This window comes from Pogonomyrmex barbatus, unplaced genomic scaffold (assembly GCF_055798465.1).
Source record: "Pogonomyrmex barbatus isolate J1 unplaced genomic scaffold, ASM5579846v1 scaffold14, whole genome shotgun sequence".
Classification (NCBI taxonomy): Eukaryota; Metazoa; Arthropoda; class Insecta; order Hymenoptera; family Formicidae; genus Pogonomyrmex; species Pogonomyrmex barbatus.
The window spans coordinates 1,753,413-1,769,766 of NW_028297110.1; the positions used below are offsets into that span (position 1 = coordinate 1,753,413).

At 48.5% G+C, this 16,354-nt stretch overlaps 1 protein-coding gene across 1 annotated transcript in view; it reads right to left on the reverse strand.

Moving 5' to 3' along the window:
- LOC105428368 (U6 snRNA phosphodiesterase 1) overlaps positions 1 to 16,354 on the reverse strand; it is a 171,792-nt gene that overhangs the window by 61,523 nt on the left and 93,915 nt on the right. The gene's annotated exons all lie outside the window — the stretch shown is intronic.

Below are 16,354 nucleotides of genomic sequence, written 5' to 3' on the forward strand. Positions count from 1 at the left end.
CTAACGGAAGCGAGACCGACTCCTTCGGGATTTTAATATTTAATAACTATGCTTAATGTTCTATGATGAAGGCTTTTCAACAGCACGTATTATATGAGCATCTAGTAAAATGTAGTACAAAAACGACAAGTGTCGAAATACACAGATATATATAAAGTCACTTTTGTTGTTCAATAGCATATTAGATCTTTTCATATATATTTTGTCATGTTGCCGTAATTTTTACTATATTTTTGTACTATAGTTTATATGTATACATACACATAAAATCTTTAATTATATATATATATATATATATATATATATATATATATACATTCTTAAATAAATTCTCATATAAATACATTCTTCATCGAATAATATAATTTTTGCAAGATGATTTTTTTATAAAAATAAAAAGTTTCGCGTGAAAAAATGTTATCCTCTAAATTTAATTTTGTCTCTAAAATCTCATGTGAAAATAATTTTTTAAAATCACCTCCTTGCTTAGCTCGAACTGTGTTCTACCGCAAATACATACGTATTTTACCTACTTTCGATCATCTGTTTCTAATATGGTCTGACTATATGGTGGGCTCTGCGAGATTCTTTAAGAGCTTCAAGCGTTTGGAGAGAACGCTTTTCACATCCAGCTGCTGTTTGTTCGATCATGTTTTGAAGAGCTCACCTCGCGAGCGATGTATGAAAGCTCGCTTTTTCGAATTTTCGCCGTGTCGCAAAAATTGTGTTTACGGCGGCAATTCGATGGATACATTTCGTATATTCGGTTTACGGGATTACGCTATAAACTTTTGTTTCCGTATACCGTTATTGCGATATTTTTTTTCTAATACCGCAACGAGAATACGCGATTGCTGACGTTTTAAAAAATTTCTCTCTGTGTATATCTTTCACTCAACATTATAATTTAAGAAAAAAAAAATGAATATTAAAGCAAAATCATTATATTTAATTTCTTCATAACTAATTCATCTGATCTCGAGTTACTTTCCCCGATAAAAACAGAAGTTCGTGAAGTTCAATCGCTGTTACCTTTTCTCACCCTTAATCTTCACTCTTCATGACGTAGTCGCGAGGAACAATCATATTTGCCGTATTCGGCACGCAATTTCCGTTCGGTAAACTATCGGAAACGGGTGGCGAACGTTGCGAAGGGCAAAACGAAAGGGGGGGGGGGGAAGGGCGCGATGCAACGAGAGAGCGCGTGCCACCCCTCTCGTTAGAGTCCCAACGCGGTGGGGACTGTGTTCCTTGGGCGGCGCGTCGCCGACGGCCGTGTCGGCTGTATTCCCAAGGTGTCGGTGGAAGGCCATTAGCCAAATTGCGAGGTGTCTGCTCGTTCCACAGCTCTATTACCTCCCCGGACCTCCATCTCCTCCTCCTCCTCCTCCTCCTCCTCTTTCTCCTCCTCCTCCTCCTCCTCCTCCTCCTCCTCCTCCTCCTCCTCCTCCTCCTCCTCCTCATCCTCCTCGTCCTCCTCCTTCATGGCCTCGACTCTATTCTCGTCCGCATCGATCGCGGAGATCGATCGATCCCGTGCGCTCGATCCGGTCTTGCTCGTTACGGTAAATTAAATTGAAACGAACGCATCGCGCGTTGCGATCGTTTCCTCAGCGAGACGGAGTGAGAAACTTTTAGTTTGGCAGAAATCAAGAGATAAATTTGAGTAGAAAATGTAAACAAAAGACACGTGTCACAATGTGACAAAATATTTTTTTGACAAAATATGGAGATCGATCAGAATTAGTCTTAAATCCAAACAAGTATTCTCATATATAAAAAGTAGTCTCATATTATAAAAAATTAAAAATTACTTCTGAAACATTACTTCTGAATTAGAATAAATTAAAGTACTTCTGCTCAACTCAAAATTAATAAAAATCTTCCAGATGAAGATTATAAAAATATATTCCTGTTTATATGAGAAAATCTGTCTTGATTTGATTAATATTTTTTTTTTCCGTGCAAAGGAAAAGGCATGCGTGCGTGCGTATGTGCGTTGTAATCCCTTTCCTCAATTATGAACGCGATCGATACCATATTGTTTATACATCGGGACAGATGGTAACGTTTAAATCTTGATAGGGTTACATGAAATTCTAGACGTCACTGCAATATTAACGCGCTTAATTACACATCGCGTTTTGAACTATTAGTGACAGGACAGTGTAACACGGTAATGATCACAATCCTGTTACAATATCATTCTAATTGTCATAATAATATTACGCGGGCGGGCAACACACGGATGCGTGATACAGTGGCGTTTATATCCGGCGCGTCACTCGCGCTATCGGGGGATCTCCTTCTTAGCGGACCGATATTTTTCATCTCGCGCGCGCGGGATCCCGGCCCCCTCGAATTCATTATTCTTATGCATATTTCAGCGCGGGAGTCGCAGAAGTTACCAGGCATCACCTCCGCTGGAAATACCTTTCTAAGTTTAGAATCGATCTCTTTTTTAGCGGAAACTCGAGAGCGACGAGGAGACGACGACGACGACGACGACGACGAAAGTCTAACGCGTCGAAAGCGCCTCGCGTTTCTCGCATCTCGAGAGGATCTCGAGAGAAGCGCGTCGCGTCCCTCGCGTCGCGGCGCCCCCAAGGCGACCTCGAAGCGTCGCGTCGCGGCGCAGGCATCCGCGTCTCGTAGACTTGCGGAACGTCGGCGTCGTCGCTGGCGCGCGTCGAGTCGCTTATTTATCTCAGCTCTCGAAGAGCGCGTGTTCCATCTCTCCGTGGATACGTATATACAGGGTGTCCCGAGTATTTCGCGTATCCCCGAGCTCCTCTCGGAAAAATCTGACGACGTCGAAATCTCTCTACGTTGTCTCGCGAGCTCGTGCTTACCGTTCCAACTCGTACGCGCGAGCGGAGACGAAGATAGCCGAGAAATGATAAATTGATTTTCAACGCGTTCTCCCGACTCGACGGAATTTATCGCGACAGCGCTGCCGTTGATTTCTTCGCCGCGCGTATTCCGTCGGAACACCCTATAGACGCGATCCGGAGAGCGGTGAGCGGGAGATAAAGTGAGAAAGGGTTCGGCGGTGAAGGCGTGCGCGGGTGAGAGACGGGAGGGGGGGGGGAGGGAGTGTGGCGTGAGTGACGGAGCGAGAGGGTCGAAAGAACGGGAAGGGACGGAGGGTCGAAAAGGGTCAGGGAAGAGGGAGTCCGCGCGAGCGGGCGGCGGACGAAGTACGGAGATGATTAATGCATCCAAGAGCCCTCCATTCGCCTCTCATACCTACCTACCTACCCTACCCGCGCTCCGCCTCTTTTCTACCTACCTATCTACCTACCTACCTACCTACCTATCTACCTACCTACCTACCTACGTCGCGACCTCGATCCGCGCGCGCTCTCGAAATTTTCGACCAGCGGTAGCGCGGGCAAAACGCGCGCCCGCTCGTCCGTATAATGCCACGAACACTCCGCGGCTGAAATTTTCCGTCCGTCCGCTCGTTCGTTCGCTCGTTTCGACGCGTTCGTATCTCCCGTCCGGATAAAAAGAGATTTATGCGGCCGCGCGATAAAATGGAAACGGAAGAAGCGGAAAGGGAGGGACCGCGTGCGAATTTTATCGACATACGCAGAGAGAGAGAGAGAGAGAGAGAGAGAGAGAGAGAGAGAGAGAGAGAGAGAGAGAGAGAGAGAGAGAATCGAGGACGTGACACAGCGCCGCTTATTAATTAAGAGGGATTCTTCGATTTTCAATCCCGAAACTCTATCACAATTATGTGCAAACTCGAACGTAGAGGAGACACGCCTGGTTTGTTATCTCAAAAATTAAATTTTTCGCAAATTTTACTCGCCTCGGTTTTCCTTCCTCCGAGACTTAACCTCGCTCTCTCGGAGTTTACGTCTTCCGCGGAGTCGAGAAAAGAAATTCTGGGAAGAGAAACGCTCGCGGGGACTCCGCTTTATAATTGGCGATCCCTTTATAACCGTTTTCACTCGCTCGCTCGGGGAAACGCGCGGTTTATCGTAATCGCGTCGGGGCATCCCCGATTTAACGATAGGCTGAACGTCGGAGCCGCTCTAATTGGGACGCGTGATTGCAACGCGCTCGACGCGCGCTCGTCGTCATTCGCGATCGGGACTGCCGGCGCGTCGTCGCGCGAGGTGATGGTCCAGGTGTTAATCCCAAGTTTCAGGTAATGACGGATCGCCGACGAGCACGGCCGCGGTTATCCGGGTGCAGCGTGGTAATAATAGTGCCCCGGCAGCGCGGCCGATGCATTTCTGGGCCGACCGGCCGGCCGGCCGGCCGGTCGGTCGGCCCCTTCGGCGGATGCCTTCGTCTCGTTGCTTTCCCAGCGCAATTGGGACGATACCGATTAATCGCGCCTGGCCTGAACGCGCATCGCTCAGTCGCCCGAGCCGTCATTATTCGCGTCCGAAGCCGCTCACTTTTCTTGCCGCTCGTTCTTGCCGCTTATGCCGCCCGTCCGTAACGAGATAATTATATGACGCTCCTGCAGTTACGCGTCATGTTGTTTCTAGAACGCCGATGTAACTCTCGATCATCCTCTCGATTGGAGAGTCGAGATTTTCTTAATTTTCTTTTTTTTCTTCTTATGCGATCTATATATGCGCTCCTAGCGCGTTACGTGCGTTTTTTTTTTTTTTCCTTATCTGCGCCAAGTCCAGAAATGTGAAAAAATCATGCGGCGATGCGTGCGCATTTTTTTTGACATTTCGTAACACTCGGAATTATGCATCAATCGTGCCGGGGATTTTTAAAGATAGAGAATGAATAATTTTCTGAAAATAATTTCTCAGAAGTGTTTTACGCTTTGCAATTTAGAGCGGTTATTATTTCACAGCCTGCTTGCTTATGTATCGTTATCTCTGTTTAACTTCACGGTTTTTAATATTAGAGATCCAATTAGCGTTAATTTTATTAGAAATAATCGCAAATTGTGGAAAATCATTTTTAATATAAAGATATGGGAAAGAGATCCTCATAAAATATTGTAAGATTAAAGATTTCAGTTGACATTTTCTCACGTCGCTTCAATATATTACTCCGTTTTTCAGCAAATTTTACGATTACTAATCTCTCGCGTATCGATTTGGCCTGACAATTGTCACGACACGCGTCCGTATAAGAGCCTTCTCGGGATATCGGACCGTTGAGCGAAGACGGTTTGAGCGTAATTGCGGGAATCTAATCTGCAGATATATATGCGTACTCACACAGAGGACACACGTAATCTTGGACAAGTCAGTTCGCTCTCTCTCGAGCTTTGCTCAACGGCGCGATATCTCACCTTCATCTCCAAAATAAAGACTCGGCGCGTATCCAAATCGCCTCGCTTATTAATTAATCCTTCGGACGAAAGCGTCTCTCAAAAGTACAGATTAAAAAAAAAAAAAATCCCACTTCTATCCACGCTAATTCGCTTTTTAAATGGAACGTACGGAACGCGGCTTTAATTACAAGACGTAGGCTGCTCTCCAAGGTGGCGTTGCGGAGAGAGGAAAGAGAGGAAAGAGTTATTACGGATGTGAGCCGCGCAAACGCTCGCGGTTTTATCGGGAGCGGTATTTCGGCGTCTCCCCTCCTCCCTCCTCCCTCTCCCCCTCCCCTCTCTCTCTCTCTCTCTCTCTCTCTCTCGTTTTCGCGCGCGCGGCGTGTGGGGCTTAAGCCGAGGGCTGTCGACGGTGTGGCACATAACTCGTGATGCCAGAAGCGGATTACGCGGGCGGACCGGGCGGACGCGGGAGGCGCGACGCTCGGCGCCGGGACGCGCGGCAACGGTCCAGGTCAGGCTACCTATCGCGCGTGCGATAGCTCAGGATCAGCCGGCTGCCACGCCGCCGCCAATACCCGGTTGCGTTGAGCGTCGAACGTCAAAAGCCCCGCTCATTAATTAATCCGCGGCCGCCTCCCGCTCCTCGCGATTGTGCGTACATGCGCGATTGTGACCCCGATCGCCGCGCAATTGTTAATTATTGATAACGATACGGTTCGTGGAACGAATTGTACAACGCGCGGCGCGAATCGCTCTAGCCTCTCCTTGAGGGATATTTAATCCTCGTTACGGGCAAGTGACGTATATCCCTCTATTTGATACAACATTCACGTATAGAGCCTTAATTCCGTGTAACGCGCGTACGCGTGTACACGCGCGATTTTAATTCTACGCGCATTCGCCGCACGAAGATGTAAATACATATGTGCGAGTTCGAGTAAACACTGATATTATGTTTTTAGCATTATTTTAATCGGAACTCGCTCCGTGTATTATTGTCCCCTTATTACGCAAATATTTATTATTTTAAAACGGAACTATCGGAGACGCTTGACGAGCTATTACAGTATTTGTAAATATTAGAAATCACACCCGCGTTATTCGTATTTCGAAGCAGAGATGCGAGATACGATCGAAGCTCACAAATGGCGCATCAATTGAGACGCGAGTAACGTCTATGATTCTATAATTCTATAAAACGCGGAGTCATCGAGCAATCTGAGCGCGTATAAAGTAATTACGTTCGAGATCGGCCGACTTATTACGATATTCTCATTACGATCTCGTATCATCTCGCCGGCGTTGCAAAAAAAAAAAAAAAAAAAAATGATCCACGCGTACATATGGATCCGCGTATCTATTTCCGGCGCGAGAATCCTTGCACTTATCGTTCCTAATAACATCCTTCGCCGAGCACGCGTTCAACCGCGTGCTCCACGGCGAAGGATATTACACATTGAGATATCGGAAACTGCGAGAGGCCGCATACTGGGTGTATCAAACGTCACGGATAATGATAGACGTTGGTGATCATTGGGAAATGAATTACAAGTAATTTCGAATTAATGTGTCAAGAATAACGAGGGTGGGATGACGTGGAGGGTGAAAAAATTTTATCAGGAAGATAAATTTAGATATCACGTGCCAATTTGGGTAATTTCAATTCGTAGCTAATTATTCGAGCATTTAACGTGAGGAGAGAGAATTATAAGGAGATGGTTCGCGATCGAACGATGAAATCCCGTCAAATCGTTGCCGCCGCACGTTCGCACGCGCGTCCGGACGAGGTGAGGAGCAGCGGGAGGGGAGATCGGAATGGCTCTCTTGCGAGAGCGTGGTAACGAAAGACGAGACCGAAGCGACGAGAGAAGACGCCGCGCGCGCGGAGGGAGGAACCGGGATTCAGGTTAGCGAGGGTAAAAAGAAAGACGACGACCGAGAAGACGGAGGAGGCGTGCAGCCGCGTTGGCATGAGAACGAAGCTTAAGCTCGGGCGTGTTTGCCGTCTCGTGGCGAGTTGGCTGGCAGGCGAAGCGAGGCAAGGCGAGGCGAGACGAGGCAAGGCGAGGCGAGGCAAAGACGATGACGAGACGAGGCGAGGTGAGACGAGGCGGGCTCGAGCAAGGTAAGGCAAAGGCAGAGCTCGAGTCGGGTTCCCTCGCTTCCGTTTTGCTCGTTTTTTTTGCCCGCCGTCGTCTCCGGTCTCCGAACAGTCCTCCTTGGCTTCTCGCCGCCTTCCCTCTCTCCTCTCTCTCTCTCTCTCTCTCTCTCTCTCTCTCTCTCTCTCTCTCTCTCTGTCCCCCTCTTCTCTCTTTCTTTTTCTCTCCTCTCGCGCGCTCCTCATCTCCTCTCTCTTATCCGGCGCTTCGGCTTCGTCGTCTCCACGACGTCGAACCTTCTCTTTTCTCTCGATACCTCTCGTTTCTTTTTCTTCTTGGCCCTCGTCCTCTTCTCGTCCTTCCCGCGCTTTCCTCTTCTTTTTTTTCCCCTCCTCGTCTGCCCCCGCGCTTCGCGGAAGAACTTTGACGCGCTCCCTGCTCGCCGGATTCTTCTCTCCTTTCTCTCGCTTTTTTCTTCTCCTTTTCCTTCTTCTTCATCTTCTCTTTCACAAAGCGCGAGCACGCCCCCGCCTTATTACTCTTTAACGTTGCACGTCCGGAAGCGCGCGACGCTGCGGCAAAGCGAGCGGCACGGACAGCTAATTATCCTCCCTGCCGTTCTACTTCCTCCTCACCCTCCACTTACCCCTACCCTTGATCGAAACTGCTAATGGAGATCTCCTGCACGATGTCATGCCCTTTGTTGGCGGCTTCCTACGTGACCCACGGGAAAAACTTCCGATGTAGGATAAGGTGGCTCATTCGGATTTGTAACTCTAGCTATAAATCACTAGAGTCATTCGTACATCAATGTGTGAGTGACATAATACTAGAGTGTTAGATGGAATCGTCGTAGTGATCTTAGTTTGCACGTTTAGGATATAAAGCATTTTAATTTCGCCAATCATCGATATATTTTTGCCTTTGACATGAAATTTCAAAAATGCAATAAAATATAGATAAGAGCATATAAGATAAGAGAGTTTATGTAGAGGTTATGTAAAGAATAATTTCTTTTATTTCTCTCTTTCTCTCTTTCCAAAATTATCAATTTAATTTTTCGCTCTGACGTGTCTTTTCACAGTTAGAACGTAAACTTTTTTCCTTTTCGCGATTTCTGTTTTGTTAATGCCACTCCACGTATTAATGTAACTATACGTTAACGACGTGTTCGAACTTCAACGTGCGAGCGAAAAAGATCAATTCTTCGTCTTTGCGCGCCGACACTGCGGCCAATCAGTGCGCTCGAGTGCACCGGAGATCTATACGAGAGCTGAAACTTTTCTGGGTTGAAAGGAGGCGGCGGTCGGGGATGCCGAAGGTTGCGCGTTTCCGGCAGTTTCGTTTCCTTCCGTGAAACGGTGCGGCGCGGGAGGAGAGAAGAGGAGGGAGGGATGGAAGACGGAGGGTAGTCGAAACAAGAGGTCCGTAGCTCTCGCGAGCTTAATTGCCGTTTCGCCACCTGCATTCGAGCGAGAGGACTCATCAGAGGGTTGGGAACGCGGGGGTCGGAAGCAAAGGGCGAAACGGCGCGGGAGTGGGAGCGGAATCGGGGGAGAAGGCGGGGGTGAGCGTAGGGTGAAAGCAGGTGGCGATTAGCTGGTCGGATAGCCCCTCACATGCGCGCATATGCGCGTGTATTTACGAGTATACTCCAGGAAAGCCCCGAGACCTCGATATACAACTCGCGACCCAACCAACCGCGCGCATTTCTTAAGAGCCGAGCTTCCACTCTGAATTCAACGCGCGCGTTCCGCTCTGGTTTTAGAATTTTACAGACGATCCAGGCGCGCGAAGCCCCCCCTCGAGAAATTAACGGGCGCGAATATCGGGTGTCGTTAAAGAACGGACGGTCGTCAAATTGCGCTATTTTAATCCGCAAACGACAATTAAGAGAGACAAAATCGACGATTACTTTTGACGCGATTGATCACGTTATATCTCGCTTGGAGAATTTCTCTCTTCTAGAAATATTTCTCTATTTTTGCGTATTTGCTCGCGGAATGGCGGCTTGAACCGCGCGTATTTTCTCACGAAGAAAAATTGAAGCGCCGCATGCACGTGGTGGGTACCCTAAACACGGCTCACGCGCCTTATACATCTGGACTCCCACACGTTAAACATTCATCCGAATTGCGGTCCGTTCCGGCGAGGAGTTGCGGATGGAACTTAAGAAAAAAAAAAAAAAAAAAAAAGAGGAGCGTTCACGCGCGCGCGCACGCACGTCACTTCGAGGAGATGGAAATGCGGCCGTCCGGGCAGGATCGGGTGTTTCCTTTGGCCATTCGCCAAATTTACTGCGTTTCGATCTCGTTCCCTCCCTTCCTCCCTTCTGCCCTCCCCTCGTATTCGGCTGCTCAAGAATTCACGTACGGTTGGGTCTGACCGGTGCCAACGAATAAACGCCCCGAACATAAGACGTCGCGCTCTCGAAGTAGCGCGAGATGAGAAGGGAAAGGAGGAGGAGGGGAGGGGGGGAGGGAAGGTAAAATCCTTTTCCATAATCGAAAATTATGGAAAAATCCGCGAGAAATGCAAGCGCTTTGCGTTATAATTAGATAATCGGGCCGACTGCCGCACGTAAAACTCTGCCGGATGTCAGGGAAACGAAAGTGCTGTTACAGATGCAAATCCTTCTCCGCAACGCGATCAAAATTTTATCACGGCATTATGAGACACTTTTTCGTAAAGAGCCTCCCGACGGCTTGTCGCGCGGCGTTACATTATTTACAGGCTTTTCCCCGAGTTCGGCCCGCACCGGAGAAAGAGAGAGAAAGAGAGAAGAGAGCCCGTTCTCTCGCGCCCGATTATCGCACGATATAACACGCGTCTCGCGCGCATTCACGTCCGAGCACATCCGTCTGTTCGATCGGTTTACCACCGCGTTCCCTTTTGTTCCCAGTTTAGCTCCCGCTCGTCCGACAACGACCGCGACCTACTAGGACTCGATGAACATGGACACGCGCCGGAAATGCGAGCCGGCTCTCCTAAATCGACGATAAAGACGTCTCTACGTTCTTACGCGTCCGCGATCGGATCGCAAATATTATCTATGATAATCCTGGAGCGAGGGGTGAATCGACGTCGAGTCGTTCGCCGACGAGTTGTTGAAACCGCGGAAATTATTGAGATCTCCGCAAATGCGAGCACCGTCGTATTCTATGGGAAATTTAAATATTCCTAAATCGAGTGCGCGTCCGTATCCGCCTCGCGCTTTCGCATCCCCATGTAAAAAATTCAAGATTCTCCTCCTCTGATCGATAATCCGGCCTGCCTCTCGCGGAAGCAGGTGATCCTCGAAAATAACTTTGCATCGACGACCGAATTTCCGAAGAGCGCGTCCGATCGGGATGTAACTTCGCGCAATGGAAATTTACGACGCTCGCTAAGTATTTAGCGACGATCGATTTTTATTACTCCAACGGGTCTCAAAACGAATCGCATTATTTTCAGTTTTTTTTTTTTTTTCCTCCGTAATTAAGTCTCATGGGCATGCGACGATATCTATGGCGCCGATACCTTTTAACAATATTCGTCGATTCCGCCCGGGGCGTATTTAAATAAATGGGAATATCGATAGTTTTTTAAAAAATCGCCATCCCCAAACAACTCCCGCTATTGGCACGTATACACCCCCGCGTGCGCGCGCACGCACGCACGCACGCACACATCACACGCGCGACATACACGTACATGCGCACACCTATACCTCGGTATCGTTGCGTGCAACGACGAGATGCACGTCACAATGCACGCGCGTGCTGGCGCGCTCGCTTTCGAGGGCGAGTACACACGCGGCGCCCAAGCGGTATTATCGTTATCGCGCGCCCGGCTGTCGCGCGCGCTCGTTCCATTGTCGGCGCGCCGCTCGTGAACACACACATATATATACACGCGAGCGCGCGCGCACACACACACACATACACACACACGTGCACATGTAACGCACGTGTATATATATGCACGCGCGTGGAATATCCTAGCGCCGGTGTGGGCGGTATATTCCCGCGCCCGGCACAAATATTATTGCGTGCCGGGATAAATTTATTGCCGGCGTTCCGCAGCCGCTCGCAAACGTTCCGCGCTTCCACCGGAGGAAAACGAGCGCTCGAAAGGGGACGACGCTCTAGGCGCGGCGAGGGGGCGAGAGGAGCGAAATGAGGAAAGAGTGAGAGAGAGAGAGAGAGAGAGAGAGAGAGAGAGAGAGAGAGAGAGAGAAAGGGGTGGGGGAGGAAAGTGAGATCCGCGAGAGTGGATCTTTGGATGTTCGTCCGCGAGGGATGTTATATCCAGCGGCCGGTATAACGAGATACACGCGGGTGTGTGCCCGTGGGACAGATCCGAGTATCCCCTCTTCCTCCCTCCGCTCCCCTGTCTCTTCCCCGTCCCTTATCCATTGCGAACATTATGCACGCGGGACGAGCAGGCAGCGCGAAAAATTGTCTCGCAGGGACGTCGCGCGAAAATGCGCACCGCATGCATAGTTCGTTCCGGTGAAAGAGGATAATAAGTCGGGCGATAATTCCACCTTTCGCTATCGCGTGCCGCCAGTATATCTGCCAGTATTTCTCGACGATTATTCATTCGGCAGATAAATCCTCCGCGCGAGCTTTTATTTTCCTGATGAAAATCCGCATTGTCATTTTCGGCACTCTGATTTACAGTGAGTATTAAGGAGAGAAAAAAAGTTTCTCTCGATCGAGAGATCTTTCGTCGGAACGTCAGACTCTGAACCTCTATCGGAATTCCGAATCTGAATTTCAACGATCGCGCGAACATATATAAAAATAGTTCGAGCAGAGGCGGAAAGACCACGCAAATATATAAATGGAAAATCCAGATGAGGCAACCGCAGATGAATCAGCCTCATCATTAATGGAGCAACGTTAATCGCCAACGTTATCCTTCGCACGTCACGCGATACACGACATTCCCGGTCGTGTGAAATTTTTATGAGATATCCGTCGGCGACGGTATCGATTAATACCGCCACCTTCCTGATTATTCTAATGCCCGGCGGCTAGATTTATCCGGCCACGCCGTAATCCTGTTTGGTTTTTCTCCTCCTCCCTGGTCCCGGCGTCGCTCGACTTCGTGATGCACGTCGACGTTTCGCCGCGGGCGGCGAACGTTGTTTGCGCGACTAGGTGACGACCTTAAAAACATCACGTAACCTCCCGAGACACGAGCTATACTTTTAGCAAAACAAGTGTAGAAATTGCTAACGCGCATAGAGTTCATAATTACTCTCGCCTTGCAGCAAACCGCCGTTGCGATACAACGCTCACCTCTCATCGTGGAAAAACAAAGTCTAAAGATCCCCCTTCAATTTTTAAACATTTGCGTTATACTACAGATCATCCCCCGCAGAAGTAAAACATAAGCAATGAGACAAAAGAAATTTTATACGTTGAGACTGAAACAGCTTTGTTTCGAGACGTCGTGTGACTATTCAACTCAAACTTTTATATAAATTTATCTTTAACTTGAACATATGAAATTGCAGTAAATGCAAGTTAAAAAAAAAAAAAAAAAAAAAAACGTGACAGTCATCTTCGTCTCTTCGTCAAAATTCTTTACCTCTTTGTAGCACGTTTGAAACAAAGGACGAGCGTCCTTCTTCAAGTTATTCGCTTCTCATCGAATCGTCTAACCTGTCAATAAGAACTCGCTTCGCTTTCTCGAAGCATCGCGCCTTTAATGTAGGCGTCGCGGGAGTTAACTCCTCGGTAAAATTCTCGTTGCAAGCCCGACGTGGCTCCGGGGGTGTCACGGACGAGACTTGCGGACGAGGGTGTGAGGGTGGTGCTGACGACGTGGGCGACAGTAGGGTGAGACGACGCGGCGTTCTGGTCACGAAAGCCCCCGAGGGCACACGCACCTTCACCCCGGAATCTCCACGGAGCTGAGAAACTTCCCTTTAGCGAAGCGTGGGGTGAGTTCTCTCGAATAAGTCGCGCGTGATGCCGAGCCTCACATCGCTCAACTAGATCAACGCGGATTGGTGGATCGACCGATCAATTACCTGAATTTCCTTTTCGATTGAAAACCAGAAAAAATGAAAGTTAAAGGTACATCGACTATTATGTACTACATTTATTTCTTTGTCTATTTATATTTTTTGTTTATTTTATATTTGTAATGCAATGGTTTTATATTTCGTAATGAATTCATCTCGTACGAGAACTTTCTTGTAAAAATTATGTTAAATTATTAACATCATGTTAATTTTAAACTTTTACAACTTATTTCAAAATTATGTCGAGTACGAAGAATTAAGAAACAAATGTATCTATTATAGAAAAAATTTAAACGTGAAAGATAAGAAACGACGAATTTAAAATAGTTATTGCCGCGTAGATGAAATTGATATTCTTGAGAGCGAAATATTCAAATAATGAGTGGTAACACCGAAATATGCGCCACTTGAAACAAATAGTTGCGTACACAGATATTCCAGACGATAAGGAACACGAAACAAAGCAGTCGTACGAATCCGCGACACAAGCGATTCGAGCCCGTCAACCTGCTGTTTATTATACTATAAAATTAGATTTTGATATACTTCCTAATTAGTCGTCATTAAATGCGGCAAAATGTAATACGAAAAAAAGAAGTACGTGGGTGAGTAGGAAGAGAAAGCAAACAGGCGTCGATGGGAAAGGTTTGTTTGACAGAAGTTGTCGGCCTCGCATAACTCTCGGGGCTTATGCTACGGGGGTATACGTCAATCCTTCGCGCGTGAGCAAGCGAGCGAACGGGCGAAAATCCACACGGGGGTGGGAATAACGAGGGGGAGGACGACGCGTCCTCGTTTCGGTGCCGCGAGTCCTCCGTTAAATTATTCGGGGCGCTTTCCGCGCGCGCGACGAATGGACCGGCGAGACGTTTTAAAGAGCCTCCTTCCCCCCCTCCCGCGAGACTCGGCCGCCTATAAATACGCGGGTTAAGGAAACGGTTAAAATTAGCATCTGCCCGACATCGCGCGCAACACGGCGCGTCGCGACGGATTTAAGAAGTGGATGATTCTCGATTCATATATTAACGCGTTCATCCCCAAAAATGGGAGACAGGTGTAACGTCGATCGTTCCGTTCACATTCTTAAATTCTTCAGCTCCGATGATAAATAAATAAATATAAATTTCAAATACGTTACATTGTAGAGAAACGACAGCGATAACCTCGCATATTTTTGTAACTGTAATTATATAATAATAAATAAATAATGATTTAAAGAGCAATTTTTTCTTCTTTATATATAGCTGAATTTAAATAAAAATTTTTTAACTTATTTCGATAGATTTATGTACATGTAATTGGCTCCTCTAAGACCGAAAATAATTTAAAAACACTAATTTTAAGTTTTTTTTCCTCATTTTTCACATTTTTGCCGTGGAATAAGTGTATTTCCTGATAAAACGAATTGACTCGAAATGACAAAATTGGTGATGTAACGAGAGCACACATTTGACACGACACAATTGAAACTTCATGGCATGGTGTCACACGCGCGATGGAACGGTTATAATTTTTCATGAAGCTCTGATAAACGAAATTATTAGCCTGGTGACGATCACGCTCGCGTTTCGGCCGTCGATGTAATTCTCATCCCGCGGGAAATTGTCGCGGATATTTTTTCATGCGTATGCCGATATAATTGAGTCCATAATTGCCGGTGGAATCGGAATCCGCGTTTTTTTTACGCTTTGCCGCGCGTCGTTCAACAACGCGATACCTAACCGGCAGCACTCGATAGTGTTAAGGGAATCAAACAAAAACGAGAGCGAAACAAAAAGCATTCCGTGCGCGCGTATCATTTTAGAGGGAGGCGTCGTGCATTAAAATAGAATAAAGTATAGAATATAAAATGGAACGAGATAAAATGTCGAATATAAAAGCGCAAGACTTTTCGCGATATCCCCGCGCATTATGCGAGTTGTCACGCGGTTGACACTCATATTTTTAGCCGGCGCGTCCGCGTTCGCGGAGCGGCCGCGTGACTGCGCGAAGAATTCAGGAGGAGTCCAGAGTGTCGTAGCCTTTACCCTTTTGCCATCTCTCAAGCCCGTCGCCAGTTCTCGAAGAAACTTCCGCGCGCGCGTCCTCCCCTAATGCTGTCAGTCGAAAACACGCAGCCAGTCGGATCATTACTCTCGGCGTCTCCGAACTCCTCGACGGGAATACTCTTGTCTGAACGCTCTCTCCTCAGGATTCCATCCCTTGTGAGACGAGAGGGAAGGATGGGGAGAGAGAGGGGGATGACAGGAAGCCAGGGGGCAGGGGGCAGCCGGGATCCGCAGGAGCACGCCACCGCTACTTTACGATCAGGAGAGCGTGCAGCCAGCCAGCCAGCCATCCCGCCAGCCAGCCAGCCAGCCAACCACCCTGCCACGCCATGGAATATTGATATGTAAATATAGCAGCCACGGTAGCGACGGCAGCAACGGCGGTGGCGGCGGCAGCAGCCCTGCAGCAGCGGTTAGAGGGGCGCTAGCAGGTTAACGAGCGGCTCGCAGAGTGGCGCGGTCGAGGGTTGGGGGTAGCGCGCGTGGGTGGCCGGGGTGGTTGGAATGGGGTGGTTAGCTCGGCTGGCTCGAGGGGACGCGGCAGCGACGCGATGGCGTGGCGGTGGCGGCGCGGCGCGGCGGGAATGACGGGCGTGGGCGAGCGGCGAGGCGTGAGGGAACGAGTTTGGGGTGGATGGGGTGAGTGAGTGAGTGAGCGAGTGAGTGAATGAGAGAGAGAGAGAGAGAGAGAGAGAGAGAGAGAGAGAGAGAGAGAGAGAGAAGAGAGGATGCGGAGGCGAACGAGGGAGGAGACGGTTGGGTCGCTGCCGGCAGTATAACAGAGACGGCCGGGCGTGCCGCGGAGCGTGCCACCAAAGGGGATGAGAATTTTCCGGCGGCGGCGAAAGTACTGTCCGCGCGGCGCCCCCGCGAAAAATCCGCGAAAAATCGACGGCGCTACGCGGACGCGTTTGAATTTAGCGTC